The sequence below is a fragment of the Salvelinus fontinalis genome, chromosome 21 (assembly GCF_029448725.1).
Source record: "Salvelinus fontinalis isolate EN_2023a chromosome 21, ASM2944872v1, whole genome shotgun sequence".
Lineage (NCBI taxonomy): Eukaryota > Metazoa > Chordata > Actinopteri > Salmoniformes > Salmonidae > Salvelinus > Salvelinus fontinalis.
Window position 1 is genome coordinate 34,197,523 of NC_074685.1, and position 12,365 is coordinate 34,209,887.

At 43.5% G+C, this 12,365-nt stretch overlaps 1 protein-coding gene across 6 annotated transcripts in view; it reads left to right on the plus strand.

Annotated features, from left to right (window-relative positions):
* Positions 1 to 3,518: 3,518 nt before the first annotated feature.
* Positions 3,519 to 12,365, plus strand: part of LOC129818749 (membrane-associated phosphatidylinositol transfer protein 2-like) — a 67,517-nt gene continuing 58,670 nt past the window's right edge. For 4 of the 6 annotated variants that reach the window (XM_055874945.1, XM_055874949.1, XM_055874948.1 and 1 more), the window contains exon 1: positions 3,519 to 4,147. The gene's annotated coding sequence lies outside the window, so the exon portion shown is untranslated. The remainder of the gene's footprint in view (positions 4,148 to 12,365) is intronic. The other 2 variants (XM_055874951.1, XM_055874952.1) reach the window with 1 other exon arrangement.

Here is a 12,365-nt window from a genome sequence, read left to right on the forward strand (position 1 = left end):
ACTAAGCATTTTTAGTGTCAGCTATATTTTGTACTTTGCATTTGTGTAAAGGTTGGGTTACTCGGTCCAACACCCATGGGTGTGAGGTCGACCAGCCTCATTATTGCAATAATTAATCGATATTGAATAAAGATGATTGTTTGAAGAAATGACAGTCTCTCACTTGATTAGAATATTCCACGACACGAGACGCTTGGCATTCAGGCCAAAGAGTTCAATCTTGGTTTCACCAGACCAGAGAATCTTATTTCTAATGGTCTGAGAGACCATCCAAGCAAGCTGTCTTGTGCCTTTTACTGAGGAGTGGCTTCCATCTGCCCAGCTAGCACAGTGGATCTGGGCCGATTCCTGCTGAAAGTCAGACTCGGCCGACGTCATGTGGCTCGAGTCTGGGCCGCCTTCGGCACTATTACTTATGGCTAGGATGCGGGGATTGCCCTTAGGCCAATTCCGGTGTGAGTTATCTGGCCCAAATGTATTACTTAGGGCTCTGGCCGATTGTGGCTACTCTGGCAGATGACTGAACGGGCTGCTTTATATAATTAACATTATTTTTCCATATTTCCTCATTGTTTCTGTGATCAAAAAATACTATTAACATTTAAATTACATTCTTTAAGAGTCCTGTTTAAGTAGTATTTTAATTTTAGTATTTTAATACTTTGTGCAAGGCAATTGATAAGCATTAAAAACTGGATGGAGCCTCCCGAGTGGCGTAGCGGTCTAAGACACTGCATTACAGTGCAAACTGGGTCGCTTCAGATGCTGGTTCGAGACCCAGGCCGACCGCGACCTGGAGACCCATGAGGCGACGCACATGGGTTAGTGGAGGGAGAGACCCATGAGCGTCGTCCGAGTTAGTGGAGGGTTTGGCCCAGCCGGGATGTCCTTGTCCCATCGCGACTCCTGTGGCAGGCCAGGTGCATGCACGCTGACATGGTCACCAGTGTACGGTGTTTCCTCCGACACAAATTATTTTTTTGTGGATGGGTATAATTTGGATGTGTAATAGTAATATTTAAAATGTCTAAATCTGGTAATTTTGTATACATTTATAAAAATTTGCACCGGGCCGCTTCTGGGGAGTTTCTGGTAAAATTCAGGCAAAGTCGGTTGAATTACGGTAGACGGAAACGGCCCGATGTACCCGGGCTAATTCTGGGCAGTCATTCATTTTGATTTCCGTGTCGAGTCTGACACCCGATTCCAGGCCGATTCAATCAGTTCCAGCTCCCCGGAAGGGGGCCGCTTTTGGGCCGATTCCTCATTGCTAGCTGGGTGGCCACTACCATAAAGGCCTGATTGGTGGAGTGCTGCAGAGATGGTTGTCCTTCTGGAATGTTCTCCCATCTCCACAGAAGAACTCTGGAGCTCTGTCAGAGTGACCATCGGGTTCTTGGTCACCTCCCTGACCAAGGCCCTTCTCCCCCGATTGCTCAGTTTGGCCGTGTGGCCAGCTCTAGGAAGAGTCTTGGTGGTTCCAAACTTCTTCCATTGAAGAATGATGAAGGCCACTGTGTTCTTGGGGACCTTAAATGCTGAAGATATTTTTTGGTACCCTTCCCTAGATCTGTGCCTCGACACAATCCTGTCTCGGAGCTCTACGGGCAATTCCTGCGACCTCATGGCTTGGTATTTTCTCTGACATGCACTGTCAACTGTGGGACCTTATATAGACAGGTGTGTGCCTTTCCAAATTATGTCCAATCAATTGAATTTACCACAGATGGACTCCAATCAAGTTGTAGAAACATCTCAAGGATGATCAATGGAGGCTATTATAGCAGCAAAAGGGGGACCAACTCCATATTAATGCCCATAATTTTGTAATGAGATGTTCGATGAGCAAGTGTCCACATACTTTTGGTCATGTAGTGTATAATGTTATACATTTTAGAATAAGGCTGAATGTAACAAAATGTGGGAAAAATGGGAGGAGTCTGAATACTTTCCAAATGCACTGTATATGCATATCTACCTCAATTACCTCGTACCCCTGTGTAACCGATGTGAAATGGCTAGCTAGTTAGCGGTGGTGCGCGCTTATAGCATTTCAATCGGTAATGTCACTCGCTCTGAGACCTGAAGTAGTTGTTCCCCTTGCTCTGCAAGGGCCGTGGCTTTTGTGGCGCGATGGGTAACGATGCATCGTGGGTGTCAGATGATGATGTGTGCAGAGGGTCCCTGGTTCGAGCCCAGGTAGGGGCGAGGAGAGGGAAGGAAGCTATACTGTTACACCTGCACATCGACTAGGTACTGGTACCCCGTGTATATAGCGAAATTATTGTTACTCATTTTGTATGTATTCCTAGTCTTATTCTTAAATGTTTATATTATTTATACTTTGTTTTCTCTCTACATTGTTGGGAAGGGCCGTAAGTAGGCATTTCACTCTTAGTCTAGATGACTGATAGGTGGTGTTGTGTTGTAGCCACCAAGCCTCCCTCACCGGTGGAAGATATATAAATGTTTTTTATTAGTGTCTACATTCCTTTCTGCTACGTTTACTCTATTACAGACACATTGATGCATACTTTTCAATTATATTATGTGAGCTAAACATACAAATATAAAAATATTAAAAACATTTTCCCGAAACTAGTTAGTATAGTTTTTAGAAGTTATTAATGTTGATGTCCCCACTACAACAACAACAACAATTGTTATAAATTTGTCCTTGAAACATTTCATTGAAATAATGTAGAAATCAAATCAAATGTATTTATAAAGTCCTTCTTACATCAGCTGATACCTCAAAGTGCTGTACAGAATCCCAGCCTAAAACCCCAAACAGCAAGCAATGCAGGTGTAGAAGCACGAATTCCATTCATTCCTATGGCGGACTGATCCTACTGTGGAGTGCCAATATGTCCTACCGCTGGCCTTAAAGCCTCTCAATGGTCAATCCAGGGTTTCTTTCAGAGAGGAAGATGGAGGCCCAAATCGGCGGAAAATCTGTCTACCTCCAGCAGGTGTTTATTTTTTGGGGCCCACCAAGCAAGGAGTTTTTGTATGGAGGTCAATGAGAGTCTAATTTGGTCAACAACAAAAAATTATTGACTTATTTAGAAGTTTCGTAATGCTTAAGTTGTTACGAGTGTACTGATATAAGTAGGAAAAGTGACATCCCGGCAACTTTGATAAAAACACTTTATACCGGAGTTTTCTCGAAATGGCTATGCAAAGCCTATTCATGGCATGAGGCTAGTAGCATAGCATCGCACTCCATTGAATACAGGCGCTTGACGTCAACAACCTTCCATCTCATTTTTAAATAATGAGATGTATCCACCAGAGAACGGATAGGCGGGAGCTAGACATCCCACTGTGTCGCTTTGTGGACAACGACTCCCATTGTTAGGGCGGAGAGACATGTATTTTGTCAGTATATCCATAATCTTTGATTATACATTATACATAATTGCACACTGTACGAAGTAGAGGCACAGTCCAGGTCTGCGATTACAGTATATAGCCACTATGGGGCGCTTTCTGTCTAGCCTACAGGACAGATATGAAGTCAGTGGCATATGATGTGGATGGACAAGGAACATAACCTGTAGCCTACGACCACAACTGGTAATTTGTTACGTAATTTTCCAGAAGGAGAATGTTTCGAGTCCGATGTTTTAGCTGTCACTGAAAAGCACAGAGAGACAGAATGAACATTCGCTGTCAGCTTTATTCTCAAAGGGGAAACAGCAGGTGCACATCCAAATAAGTGGAATGTCATGAAAGCATCGCGATGTCCGTTGAAGAATGTAGCTAGGTAACCTGGCTTTATTCGCCGCATTCAGACTAGAATTGCCCGGACAAATAGGCTATGTCAACCGAACATGATGCAGATAGGTCTTGGGGATATGTAACAGTGTTCCTATTTTCGATGCGAGTCGTGATCAGGCAAGACAGTGAACCGACAGGACACTCGATGAATTGACAGCACTGCCGCTATTGGAGGAAAAGACGTGGATAGATGCAGAATTATTTGCAAATTTGCTGGGGTAGCCTGTCATTTGATGTAGGTGTCATTGGTTATAGTAAAGCAATTTCATAGCCAATAGACCGTGTTGCGTGTATTTTGACAAATTCCAGGAAATCCAACAGCGCGTTGGGAGAATTGCAGTAACACATTTTTATCATATTGCAGGTGAGTGTTCTTATAATCTTGATTTGGTGTTTGGTTGAGTACAGCCGCTCGAACAGTAAGGCATGGAATGGTGAGGATGAAAAATGGCCAGGTAGCGACAGATGTTGCTAGGAAACCGGTTTACATTGTTACCTTCACTGGCTGGGTGGGTGGGTGCTGACATTTGACTTGAAACAATAGCGAAAAGTGTAGGAGGCGCGTCCATTAGGCTACTTAAAAGTACATTGAATTGAAAACTCAAATTATATAATTGCTCCTGTCTACAGAAAACATTTAATTACTACACCAGATAGCATGATTTAAACTTTGAAATAATAATTCGATATTAAACTGATTGTGGCAGTAGGCCGGTTATGACATTAGTCATGTAAACACGTTACTCTGTTTATCATAATTAGCGTACGGTCATAATCGAAGTAAGCCTACGCCGATTTTCTGAGCAATTTTTACCCTTAATCAGAGTTATAGGGGTCATGGCTAGCAGAGATACAGCTTTTGTCAGAATTGACTTTTTGTAGCAGGTTTAAGATAATTTACACAGCAGGTTAGGTGAATTAGGTTAAAGTTAAGTTTTAATGTCACATGCACAAGTAGGCCTACAGATAAATGTGTTTCTTGCAAGCTCTAAACCTAACAATGCAGTAATCAATATCAATGTAGTACTATAAATAACAAGGTAGAACAATAACACAATAAATACAAATAAGAACATGAGAAGTAAGTAAGCATACTATATATAGGGTCAGTTTCAATACCATATTTACAATGTGCAAGGGATACACAGCCATGCAATCTCCATAGACAATCATTGGCAGTATAATGGCCTTACTGAAGAGCTCAGTGACTTTCAACGTGGCATCATCATAGGATGCCACCTTTTCAACAAGTCAGTTCGTCAAATTTCTGCCCTGCTAGAGCTGCGCAGGTCAACTGTTATTGTGAAGTGGAAACGTCTAGTAGCAACAGTGGCTCAACTGCGAAGTGGAGGCCACACAAGCTCACAGAACGGGACCGCCGAGTGCTGAAGCGCGTAGCGTTCGTCTGTCCTCGGTTGCAACACTCACAACCGAGTTCCAAACTGCCTCTGGAAGCAACGTCAGCATAATAAGATCACCATGCGCAATGCCAAGCGTCGGCTGGACTGGTGTAAAGCTTGCCGCCATTGGACTCTGGAGCAAGTGTTCTCTGGAGTGATGAATCACGCTCCACCATCTGGCAGTCCGACGGACAAATCTGGGTTTGGCGGATGCCAGGAGAACGCTACCCCCCCCAATGCATAGTGCCAACTGTAAAGTTTGGTGGAAGATGAATATAGTCTGGGGCTGTTTTTCATGGTTCAGACCCCTTAGTTCCAGTGAAGGGAAATCTTAACGCTATGGCATACAATGACATTCTAGACGATTCTGTGCTTCCAACTTTGTTTGGGGAAGGCCCTTTCCTGTTTCAACATGACAATACCCTCGTACACAAAGCGAAGTCCATACAGAAATGGTTTGTTGAGTTCGGTGTGGAAGAACTTGACTGGTCTGCACAGAGCCCTGACCTCAACCCCATCGAACACCTTTGGGATGAATTGGAACACTGACTGCGAGCCAGGCCTAATCGCCCAACATCAGTGGCCGACCTCACTAATGCTCTTGTGGCTGAATGGAAGCAAGTCCCCGCAGCAATGTTCCAACATCTAGTGGAAAGCCTCCCCAGAAGAGTGAAGGCTGTTATAGCAGCAAAGGTGCCCATCATTTTGGAATGAGATGTTTGACGAGCAAGTGTCCACATACTTTTGGTAATGTATTGTATGTGAGTGTGTGTGTGCGCATGTGTGTAGTGTCAGTATAAATGTGTGTACATGTTATGTGTGTGTGAGTAAATCAAGTGTATTGGAGTGTCGGTGTGCGTGAGTGTGTAGAGTCCTGTGATTGTGCATAGAGACTGCAAAAATAAAATACTAGGGTCACCTCAGATAGTCCGTATAGCCATTTTGTTAGCTATTTAGCAGTATTATGTCTTGGGAATAGAAGCTGTTCAGGAGCCTGTTGGTGTCAGACTTGATGCACCGATACCACTTGCCGTGGGGAAACAGAGAGAAAATTCTATGGCTGGAGTCTTTAACGGTTTTCGGTGCCTTCCTTTCACACCACCTGATAGGAAAAGGGTTAGGGTTAGCTAAAAATTAAGAAGGAAAAAGAAAACTGAGTGTACAAAACATTAGGAACACCTGCTCTTACCGTGACAAAGACCAACCGGGTGAATCCAGGTGAAAGCTATGATCCCTTATTAATGTCACCTGTTAAATCCACTTCAATCAGTGTAGATGAAGGGGAGGAGACAGGTTAACGAAGGATTTTTAAGCCTTGAGACAGTTGAGACATGGATTGTGTATGTGTACCATTCAGAGGGTGAATGAGCAAGACAAAAGATTTAAGTGCCTTTTTACGGGGTATGGTAGTAGGTGCCAGGCGCCCCGGTTTGAGTGTGTCAAGAACTGCCACGCTGCTGGGTTTTTCACGCTCAACAGTTTCCCGTGTCTGTCAAGAATGGTCGACCATCCAAAGGACATCCAGCCAACTTGACACAACTTTGGGAAGCATTTCAAAGGGCCAGCATCCTTGTGGAACGCTTTCGACACCTAGAGTCCATGCCCTGACGAATTTAGGCTGTTCTAAGGGCAAAAGGGGATGTAACTCAATATTAGGAAGATGTTCCTAATGTTTTGTACACTCAGTGTATATCAACAGAGATGGGCAGTATTTCTCTCACATGTATTTGAAATACAGTGAACTCCAAAAGTGTTGGGACAGTGACACAGTTGTTTTGGCTCTGTACTCCAACACTTTGGATGTAAAATGATACAATAACTATGAGGTTAAAGTGCAGACTGTCAGCTTTAATTTGATGGCGTTTTCACCCATGTCGTGTTTACATGCTTTGCAAGAAGAACAATTTCCCTAATCATCTTTTTTACATGGACACTTATCAAATCAATTTACGTGATCGCCAATCAAAATACACGTTCTACCATGTTAGTTTTGTGCAGCATATTTTATTCTGAGTTCGGACATATACAGTTTGTATGTGAAAACTAAAAATGGGAGCCACTGTGGCCCCTGATGATGAGTTCAGATTTTTGCCTGTCCCTGGCCTAGCTGATTGTTGAGGTGCGGAGTGTCAGTGATACACATCTGAAATAGTCCTAGGCCTATCGCAATATACCAAAATACAGTCGCGGGAAAAACACAAAGGAGAAAAGACAAATAAAAAACTCATCTGTCTTTAGTTATCAGAACTCTCCTCAACAGTAGTATAGGCCTATAGACTATCTTATTGGCACTAGCGGAGAGTATCGCCCATATCCCTGTCTTTATCATTGGGTGAGTCAGTGACTGTTCTGAGAGAGTCCGCTTCCCGCAGCTATCCAGACTGACTTGCTGCAGCCTGGTAGAATCGACGACCCTGTGAGGGCCCTAGGAGACCGCATCCCAAAAACGGTGACCACGCCGTTTGGGGTGGAAGAGCTGACACATCCAGGAAAAATGTGGTGATGATGTATTCTTTCTCTCCTATGTGGCCTACCCTTCCCTCTTCTGTCTACACGGAGCAAGGGAATAGGGCCTTCCCCTCATCTTCGAGCCACCTCGATGAGAGGAAAGAGACAGGCCTGCGACTCCTGGAAAGGACTGCCAGCCACTTATGCACTCTCTCTGTTTAACAGTTGTTGCGTTTTTCTTGGAGAAGTGGAATGACTAACGCCTTGATCACACCGACAGCGTCAATGCGCAAAATGTCACGCAGCATCATCTGGATATGTGCGCAACAAAGTTCCAACATTCACCTTCTGCTACCATTTCTGTCCAGTCATCTACGCATTCAGTTTGACGCATACTTTCGATAAATCCAACATATGCACCACACAGAACGCACTGCAACTACCTCTGCAACGCAGTGCTGGAAGGCAAACACAGCACTCCATTTGAAATGAATAGACTTCTGGTGGACCAAAATGCAATGACGCTGTCGGTGTGATCGCGACGTAAACAGATTGTTCCTTTAGACGTTTTTCCTCGACCCCCTGGGGTTGTTGATGTTGGGACCACCCTGGCTTTGGAGAGCATGTTTTGCATTATGGGAGTTGGCCGTGTCCCCACATCTGAGATATTTGCATAACCTTGGTTCTCTGATATTATGAGTGATATATCTCACCTCATTCCTCTGCTCGCAAGAGCGTGAGGAAGTGAACCATGCTTGAGAATAACCAGAGGGCGGGAGAGTGGCTCTTTTAAAGGAAGGTGAGGGTCTCCCCTAATTTGCCACTCTACCTGTCTGTCTCTGACAGACGCTTTTGATGGCTAATTCCGAGAGTAGGCGATCCTTAGCGAATCCCCCGCATATGATATATCTCACTCATAATATCAGAGAACTGATGTTAGGCAATTAACCTTAAGATTTCCATTGGCGAAGCAGTTTCTACATATCTTCATACTAAAGCAACTTTGATAACACTCATGGTCAGCTATAACAAGATATTCTGTTAGAGGCTTATTGTATTTGCATGCCTGTGCAGTAATAGTTTTTTTATATCAGGGCAGCTTAACTGCTTTATCCTTAGTCTCTGTTGCATAAACAGTGCATTTCTCCAAAAAAGCCATGACAATGTGTTATTTATCTTTTGGTGTGGTCACTGCTTTCAATGAGGAACTGAATGTACACCATAGAGATAGTTAGAGGACGCAACATTGTATCTGTCCCATTATGGCGTCTGCTTGGGCATCGCCATTGAGGCCATCTCCAATTTGAAGTAGTACATTTTCTTCTTCCACTACTTCTATGAGTTGGTAAACAAACTGAAAGGGTGCATACTGCCACCTGGAGTGTGTTGTTTGAACAGGTATAAAGCCATGGTTGATGATTTACTGCCACCTGCAGTTATGGAAGGTTTGCTCAAAAGTATAATTCATTAACTGAACCCTCCTGATGACCTAGATGGAATTATGTGGTCCTTCCTGAACCCGTAGGAAGTCCCATCCAGTTGACTACTTCAAAATGTTGAAAATCATCAACGGCGCTGCCCATTCTGAAGCAGGCTTTTGGGCACTAAAGTCCTCTATCTATCTCTATGATGCACACACATCACAGCAGGACCAGATCTCTCACCATATGACCAAATACACCACTAGATCACACAGGGACACACTGAGCGTTTTCTGCATAGACAGTGGGGACCCACCTTTCTACCCCACCTACTTCTTACACAATATTGGGTTGTTAGATTTGTGTGCGTGCATCAGCGTATGTCTGTTACCGTTCTTAGGAGGGACTGTGTGTGTATTAGCCTATTTGTATCCAGTTAGTGTTGTGTGTGTGTGCAGGGTACACAGTAGCTGTGTGTCAGGGGCAATGTTCCCTCTAAGCTGGGCGCTGTAGCCCGGAGACTGCCGCACAGCTTCACTCAACTTTCTAGAGTTTTCCCTGTTAGTTAACGTTTCCCTCGAATCAACGAAATATTAGAAACTTTCAATAAAACATACCGAAACAAAACGAACTATGCAAGAGATTTTGTTGTAGGCAGAACGCATCGGAGTAGGATTCTATTGCATTGACATGTACTACTCAGCCCATACTCTTCACAGACCAATCAGAGCTGCAGTAGGCCTATATGCAAGTGGAACATTGCCATATATGGATCTGTGCTGTTTACTTTCAACTGGACTGTGTTTACAGCAGTGGTCATGAGTAGATGTGATTGTTTTGAGATCAAAGAAAGAGCTGCATAAAGCCACTTGTGCACGTTTTGTTAATATCCTTTGCTAGTTAGTGAGTTATTATCCCAGTTATAGATCATTTGTAGTCAGCGATGGGGGAGTGATTGTTCCTACAAGAGCACAAAACGTATACATCTCTAGACATCTTTGAGAAGCGAGTCAGGTAAAGAGTATTTCTTTGTCTTAAAGGGGCAGTATTTTGAAACAGGCTTGAATAAGTTAAGTAGCCAATAGGCAGAGAGGGTAGTATAATTTGTGTGATTCTCTGTAATAATGATATGGGAATAATAATGCATTTTATTTTGTAAAGTGGTTTCTTGCATCAAACACAAAAACATTTTTAGTCACCTCCTTGTCTGAAGGAAAGGTGGATGTTGGTCTATATTGAACACCACACGTTGGCTGCTACCGTAGGCTGAATGATAGAACAGCTAGTTCCATGTTAAAATGTTATGGGATGCATTTTCTCCATTGTTTTCTATGATAGGTCACTCAAGTAGGCCTACATTATGATCAAATAGCCACAGTAGCCTACTTGGCCACTGTTAAAACTGTAACTTAAAGCGGGTACAGCCCCAGTGTTCACAGTGAACATGCGCTGGAAGTTGCACAGAATTTGCGCTCAGCAGACCTGAAATTTACTCAGTGCTCCCAAACATTTGAGGGAACATTGATCAGGGGCCTGGTTCCTCTGGGAGTTTAATGGGGCAATCCGCAGTTGAGTCAATAATAGTCAATGCGTTCTCCCCACCAATGTTTCTGTAAAGATGGGGCAGGACAAATCTAACCACTCTCAAATTCACAGACAGAGCTATGTGTGCAAGGGCTGACCATCCATGATATCAAAATGATAGGCATTTGTAAGTTATATTCTTCAAGAACCAATGGGTACATATCATGAATCTATCAATCGAAAAATGAATGTAGCAACTGCAGATTTCCCCTTTTGAAGGTAATCACTCTATAGACAGTGGGGAGCAGCTGTCCCATAGGAGAACACTGCCTGTTTCAGCCCTGAGGGGTGTGTGTTCATTTGTATCTTGGGCTCAAGGGAACCTGGCGCCTCTCCGCTCCAGTTCCCTCTACACCCCGCTTCACCTAACACACCCAAGTACAGTTAACCCAGGCCTATTTCAATACATAGAAATGCCTTCCTGCTCTATGAAATGGCCCTTTTCCTTCCTCTCAGACAGAATGACTGGCATTATGTATGAGGAGTCTGGATGAACAGAGAGCTCTGCTGTGTGTGATTATCAAGGCCGAATAATTAGGTTTGTATTATGAATAATGTTAGGAAGCAGCCAGCGCAGAAACAATGAGTCATACTATTGATTGCCGCCTTTCTTCTCCCTCTCCCCCTCCCTCTTGCCATCCCTCCCCTCTTTCGATAAGGCTGTGGACTCCATCAGCAGCAGCAGCAGGAGCTCCACTGCTGCAGCCAGGCCAGAGGGGGAGGAGAGGGAGAGAGAGAAGCTGTCACAGGATGCCATGTCATCCCCACCAAGAGGCTATTTATAGCAGGGTAAACACAGGGATTCCAGACCATTGAACATGGCTTCCCAGCCAATGAATGACTATTCCATTCAGCTTGTCTGGTTCTAAGTCTCACTCGTTAGGTTTTATTACAGAGCCGCTCTCTAGTGGAGCCATCACTATATAGATTTTTTTATGGGCAAGATTTTTTTTTATTGCATAGTCAACCAAAAGTAAGTAATTTTGATTGTATAGTCAAGTCATCAATGACAGCGCTAGTTACGGAGACACGAGTGGGGTGTGCATGTGTTTGTGGGAGGGTGGATTGGTGTGTGTGAATTTCTTATGATATGATGCAGGACTGCCCTTTCGTAACTAGGTTTCATATAACGGTGTACTTACTCAATAGTCATTGGTTCCCTATTTACACTACCCCATGAGTGTTTTGTATGTGAGTAACATACATTTGTGGCTTAACACTGCGAAAATACACCCTCTCCTCTTAGTCAAAGCACGTCATTGTCCTACCAAGTGCCACAAATATAGCTATTTGTTAATCAGACCCTCTATTTCTCCATATATTCCCCCCCCCACAAATGTCTTTCTTTTAGGCTCTCATTTCCTGAAGCAAAATGGGTTAGAATGGGAAAAAAGTATATAACAGAAGCTTTAATAGGTTTGTCATCAGGAGAGACTATGTAAAAAAAAATAAAAAAAATACATTCTACTCTGACAACTGCTATTCCTGGGAACTATTTTGGAGAAGATAAAATAAATGGTATTATTACTGAAGTACGCCTGTCTTTTACGTCACAACCAGCTTACTGGCTTACCACATGTCTCATCTCCAAAATGCCTCGTTTTCAGTAAGATGGCATTGGCAACATCCTGAAACTGTTTTACCACCGCATGCGCCACCCAAATTGACGTCCTTTTTTATGTCTAGGGGAAACTTCACGCCAGAGTGTTTAAAAAAATGTATTATTTAT